The sequence below is a fragment of the Mirounga angustirostris genome, unplaced genomic scaffold (assembly GCF_029215605.1).
Source record: "Mirounga angustirostris isolate CCGP_5_RB_7025 unplaced genomic scaffold, mMirAng1.0.hap1 SCAF_8, whole genome shotgun sequence".
Taxonomy (NCBI): Eukaryota; Metazoa; Chordata; class Mammalia; order Carnivora; family Phocidae; genus Mirounga; species Mirounga angustirostris.
In genome coordinates, this window is record NW_026991716.1 from 2,732,078 (window position 1) to 2,738,080 (window position 6,003).

The following is a 6,003-nucleotide window of genomic DNA, read 5'->3' on the forward strand; positions in this document are numbered from 1 at the left end:
GAGAGTGAGAGAGGGAACACAAGCAGGGGGAGTGGGAGAGGGAGAAGCAGGAGAGGGAGAAGCAGGCTTCCCGCCGAGCAGGGAGCCCGACGCGGGGCTCGATCCCAGGACCCTGGGATCATGACCTGAGCCGAAGGCAGACGCTTAACAACTGAGCCACCCAGGTGCCCCTCATTTTTTTTTTTTTTAAGATTTTTATTTATTTATTTGACAGAGAGAGAGGGAGAGAGCATACAAGCAGCGGGGAGTGGCAGGCAGAGGGAGAAGCAGACTCCCCGCTGAGCAGGGAGCCTGACATGGGGTTCGATCCCAGGACCCTGGGATCATGACCTGAGCGAAAGGCAGATGCTTAACCTACTGAGCCACCCAGGTGCCCTATTTCTTTTAACTATGATTTCTAAAGGTTGAGGAACCAATCTTTTCTTACTTTCCATTTCCATTGCCCAATTAGATTATAGGGTAGAATGCAAATTGCATGACTTTTAAAGATAAAATGAGACTCCTAATTTAATGCTGCCAGCGAGGGGCAGCAGGGCCACAAAGCCACATGGGCAGAAGCAGCCGGGGCCTCCGGGGCCTGCACACCGGCCACAAACAGGACTCCACGGGCCAGCCAGGGGAAGGTTGGGGGGTGGGGGCTGGGAACAGGAACAAGCAGCTGCAGAGGCAGCAGTCACTGGACCCAGGAGGTGGCCCTGCACAGCTGCTCCCTTCCCCTGGAGACCAGTGGGAGACTTTGCAGGAGGGGTCAGGGTGCCACTGGGCTGCTGAACACCATGGAATACCAGGGCCCGGGGAGCCACGCAGGAGGTGCCCACTGCGGGGTAGGACACTTGGACGTTTGAGCCTTGGCCGACTTGCACCTCTCTGGCTGCAACTGCAGTATCTGAAAGAAGCCACAGAACAGACACTTCCTTGCTCAGGCTTTTGAAGCCTGAAGGGAGCCAAGAGCGTAAGCACCCACACATTCAAAGCACACAGAGCCTAGCACACCTGTCCAGCCAAATGAACAGACCTGTCAGAATCTCTGAAAGTAAGAAAAAAGAGTTTTATTTGAGCCCAACTTAGGCCGGCTGCCAGGAAACACGCTCTTCACAGGGAAGAAAATGTTCTGGAGAAGGAACAGTTTTTACAGGGTCATATACTTTTTTACATCTTGTAAGAGCTCAAAGACTATAGATTGGCACACAGGCAGGAATGAGTTTTACCGCAAAGGAACGCCGGGAGTAGGAGTATCCATCGATACCTCAAGGACAAGCTGGTTTTCCTTTAGGCTACTCATTACAAAGCAGATGTACGCGTATTCGTGGTGCGCCAAACGCTAGGCTTTTGGTTTGAGCAAAGTTTATATATGGTCATGCTACCTCAGAAAGAAATTTAAAACGGCTTCCCCTGTGTATGAGGTCTTCAGAGAGTTTTTCTCTCATCACCTTCTGTACGGGGGTGGCATTCAGAGCCTCTACACGCCCCGCTCACCCTGGAGGCTCTGGAATGGCCCCACACTGCCTGGAGGAGGGCACTGGGTGGAGTGTGGTCGTGGAGGGATTCAACGGCACGAACTGGGAGGCCACAAAGGAGCACAAAGGCATCATCAGGACCATGTCTGAAGAGTGAGCTTCTGCTTCTCCATTCCGGAAGTTGTAATGCTTGGGGACGGCAGCTCTGCTGTCCTCGCGGCGCCTGGGTGGTGCTCGTGAGGGTGGCTGGTGAGTGTGGACCCAGGCAGCCGGTTCCACTGGCCGGTGGCCATCTTGACCTCTGCGGTTTGTCGCAGCTACTCCTTTCTTTAGGCAGCTCTTTGCTCCTCCTCAGCCCAGACTGGGACATAGGCTAGTTGAGATCTGTCTTTCTCTTCCCAACTTTTGTGTGACCTATTAGGAAAATAAATATTTTGAACAGTGAAGCAATTACTGTGGCTTAACAACACAAAGATAAAATGAGACCCTCAAATTGGACACCTGTGACAAGCCATTTTGAGGCACTTGTTCGTTTTCCTCTTGCTTGGGTGTATTTCAGTGAGAAAATCTGAGCTGCTCTAGGAAATCAAGAGATGAAGATGCTATCCTCTTGGAGTTGTTGGACCATCAACTCAGTGATTTTTTAAAATATGCTGTTGGTTGTTATCTTTGGAGTAGATCAAACAGAAAATACTTTTGTGAAACTATAACTCTGCTGAATCAGGGTTTTGGTGAGTGACTAATAGAACAAATTGGACGCCTGATGAATATGGTACCTGTGGCTAGTTGGAATTCCTCCCTCCAAATCCTAAAACGGTTTCTGAACAAGACCCAAGCAATGCAGATGTATTTTCCTTCCTCTGATCTCAGATTCCTTCTCTGGTTAAAGGATCGATTCTCCTTAGTATTTTAGAACCCAGCCTCCCCTATCTCCTGAGTGGCCTCTGATACCCCTTTCCTGAATCTTCATCCTCTCTATTGGCATTTTTCCTTTAGCGACATATTCAAATCTCTTTCACCCTGAACCTGTAGGCCCTACTCCCTCTAGAAGTCCTATGTTCTACAGTAGAGATGGCCTTTCATTCTTCATTTTTATAGCCAAAATTCTGGAAAGAAATGATACAGCTTGTGTCCCGTCCTTCCTTTTCCACCACACTCCACAGAAACTGCCCCTATTAAAGATGAAAAACTCTTGATTCCTAAACTCCCTAGATCTTCTTCAGAGAGGGAGTATAAGATAGTGGTAACAAGCACAGACTCAGAAAGTCAGACTGCCAGGGTTTAAATCCCCATTCTCCCACTTACCAGCAGCATGATCTTGCACAAAACACTTAACTTCCTTGTACTTCATTTCCCTCATCCGTAAAATGGGGTTGTTGTGAGGATTAAACAGCAAAGTGTTCTTGGATGATTTAGTACATATAAGGAGCCTATAACATGCCTAGAACACAGAAATTCCCAACTGATCTCTGTATGACACTGATGTCATCAACCTCTTATTTGAAACTCTCCTCCCTTGTTTGCCCTGACCGATTTTTGTTTGTTCATTTTCCTCATAATTTGCTGGCTGCGCCTTCTTATTCTTTGCCCTTGTCTCCAGGTTTCCTGTTTTGCTTCTATCTATATTTTAAAATAAAATCATCTTTCTAAATAAATACACAATAAAAATAAAAACTCTCTAAAGTATTTTAAGTTTGGAGATAATTCAGCTATCTCATGAATGGCTTCCATTTCCTACAAGGTCCATTAATTGAACTCACATTCAAGTATCTCTTTTTTCCCATCTTCCACTCCAGTCCATCTTCAACTCATTGCATCTATTAAGCTTCACCTCATATTTCATCCCCTCCAGAGTCTTTTCTACACTTTTCTCAAACAAATTCTTTTTTTTTTTTTTTTTAAGATTTTATTTATTTGACAGAGAGAGAGCACAAGTAGGCAGAGAGGGGGCGCCTGGGTGGCTCAGTTGGTTAAACGACTGCCTTCGGCTCAGGTCATGATCCTGGAGTCCCGGGATCGAGTTCCGCATCGGGCTCCCTGCTCAGCAGGGGGTCTGCTTCTCCCTCTGCCCTCTTCCCTCTTGTGCTCTCTGTCTCTCATTCTCTCTCTCTCTCAAATAAATAAATAAAATCTTAAAAAAAAAAAAAGTAGGCAGAGGGGCAGAGGGAGAAGCAAGCTCTCCACTGAGCAGGGAGCCCGATGCGGGGCTCGATCCCAGGACTCTGGGATCATGACCTGAGTCGAAGGCAGCCGCTTAACCGCATGAGCCACCCAGGCACCCCTCTCAAAGAAATTCTTTATTAAGTACTCCTTCTCTATGCTCCCAGACTATAATACGTAACTTCTGCCTCTATGACACCACTTACAGCACCTGCTGTCTCCATGCTCGAGTGTGAGCCATTAGAGGAGTGGGACTGAATCTCACCTGTCTTTAAATTCCTAAAATCCAATATAGAGTCACATGAATTGGTAGTGCTCCAGAAACATTTGTTGAGTGAATGAAATAATAAATAAAATGAGCACTTTGATTGGGCCAATGTCTCTTGAAAGAAAAGGCTGAAGAGTTCACCAAGTATTGAGACCTTCTTACATGCAGTGCAGGGATCAGAACCACTGGTTTTTATTCCAGTCCTTTTCCACAATACACTCAGCACTACTGAGGTGGTCAAACAAGTACAGTGGTTGTAAGCGCAGACTCTGGTATCAGACGTTCATCTTTCCGCTTCACCAGTTACTAAACGTGCGATCTCGGGCAAGTCATTTAATCTCTATGTACACCAGTTCCCTCCTTAGATAAACACAATACATATCAGAACTTTTCTTACAAGGTAATGAAATAACATGGGAGGTGTTTAGAACAGGGTCTGGAACATACCACACATAGAACTTAAAAAGTATTATCTCAGGGGCGTCTGCCTGGATGGCTCAGTCGTTGAGCGTCTGCCTTCGGCTTGGGTCACGGTCCCAGGGTCCTGGGATCGAGCCCCGCATCGGGCTCCCTGCTCGGCAGGAGGCCTGCTTGTCCGTCTCCCACTCCCCCTGTTTGTGTTCCCTCTCTCGCTGAGTCTCTCTCTGTCAAATAAATAAATAAAATATTTAAAAAAATAATAAAAAAATAAAAAACAAAATTCAACCAAGTAAATTTGAAGATCTAATTGACTCCATTAAATGATCCATGAATTGGGCAGCATCTGAGGAAGTATATAAAATGGAATGTTTTATAAGAAGGGTGAGGCAAGGGCGCCTGGGTGGCTCAGTCGTTGAGCGTCTGCCTTCGGCTTGGGTCACGGTCCCAGGGTCCTGGGATCGAGCCCCGCATCGGGCTCCCTGCTCGGCAGGAGGCCTGCTTCTCCCTCTCCCACTCCCCCTGCCTGTGTTCCCTCTCTCGCTGTGTCTCTCGGTCAAATAAATAAATAAAATCTTTAAAAAAAATTATTTCAAATATTAAGACGACTTTGGACATTTTGGCCTTACCTCGCTTTCATTAAAAACAAATACTAACCCACGGGGCGCCTGGGTGGCTCCGTTCGTTAAGAGAGCCACTACTGATTTCCGCTGAGGTCGGGATCCAGGGTCCTTAGGACACCCCCCCGCCCCCCCCCCCCGCGCTGGGCTCCCTCTCAGTGCGAGTCTGCTTGAGATTCTGTCTCCCTCTGCCCCTTCGCCTACTTGCGCGCTAAATAAGTAAATACATCAAAATCTTAAAAAAGATGTGAATCTAAAATCAACTGCAGCTCCGCCCGGAGAGTTCCAGAATTAGAAACATGACTGGTTACCCCTGAGGATGTTCTCACCGCCCCCCATCCCCAGCGCTTCGCTCCCCATCGAAGTCCCTGGCGGCACTACCCAGGCTTCAGTCCTTTATCTCCTCAGCGTTCGGCCTTCCTCTTCGCTGTCTGAGGGCTTTTTAAAAACTTGTTCACAGAACAGCTGAGCAGGGAAAACAGATCACAGACCCTTCACTCCGAAGGGAATCCCACTTCTGCTCCAACCACAGAAGCGATTACTCTTCGCTGACTGCAGCCAGAAACGGGACGGGGACCGTCCTGGGGCCTGAGCAGCCAGCCGCGGCCGCAGCGGCCTGCACCTGCCCAGGGCCGCCGGCACCCCGAGGGAAGCACCTCAGCCGTCTCGCGGGCCGCATCTTCGGTGGCTGCGCGCTTCCGCTGCGCTTCGGGAGCCTCCATTTCTCCCAGATCCTTCGGGGTGTTTTTCTCAAGGTCGGCCTTCGTCTCCGTGACGCCGCTTCTGGCTCGAGTTCTCTTTCAACCGCTTTGAGGAAGCAGCACAGGACTCAGACACTGTAACATACACAACGCTGTCTCTTCTTAGACAAAGCGGCAGCGCAGCGCGCTCCTCAGCCCGGGACCCCGCAGCGCCCCGCACACTCCCCGGCTCCCGGCCCGCTCCGCCCCGAGCCGCCGCGGGCCCCGAGCGCAGGCGCCGCGGGGCCCCGCCCCGTCGCAGCGGCTCGGCCCCCATTGGCCGAGAGGCCGGGGGCGGGCGCCCCAGCCTCCGAAGCAGGGGTGGTCATGTGACTCGCGGG

The 6,003-nt window shown here is 49.6% G+C and overlaps 1 long non-coding RNA gene across 1 annotated transcript; it reads right to left on the minus strand.

Annotated features, from left to right (window-relative positions):
* Positions 1–1,028: 1,028 nt before the first annotated feature.
* Positions 1,029–5,866, minus strand: LOC123837378 (uncharacterized). The gene is made up of 2 exons (XR_010413892.1): positions 2,763–5,866; positions 1,029–1,871 (listed from the first exon to the last, which is right to left on the minus strand). It is a non-coding gene; the product is annotated as an uncharacterized LOC123837378 (long non-coding RNA).
* Between the last annotated feature and the right edge of the window lie 137 nt (positions 5,867–6,003).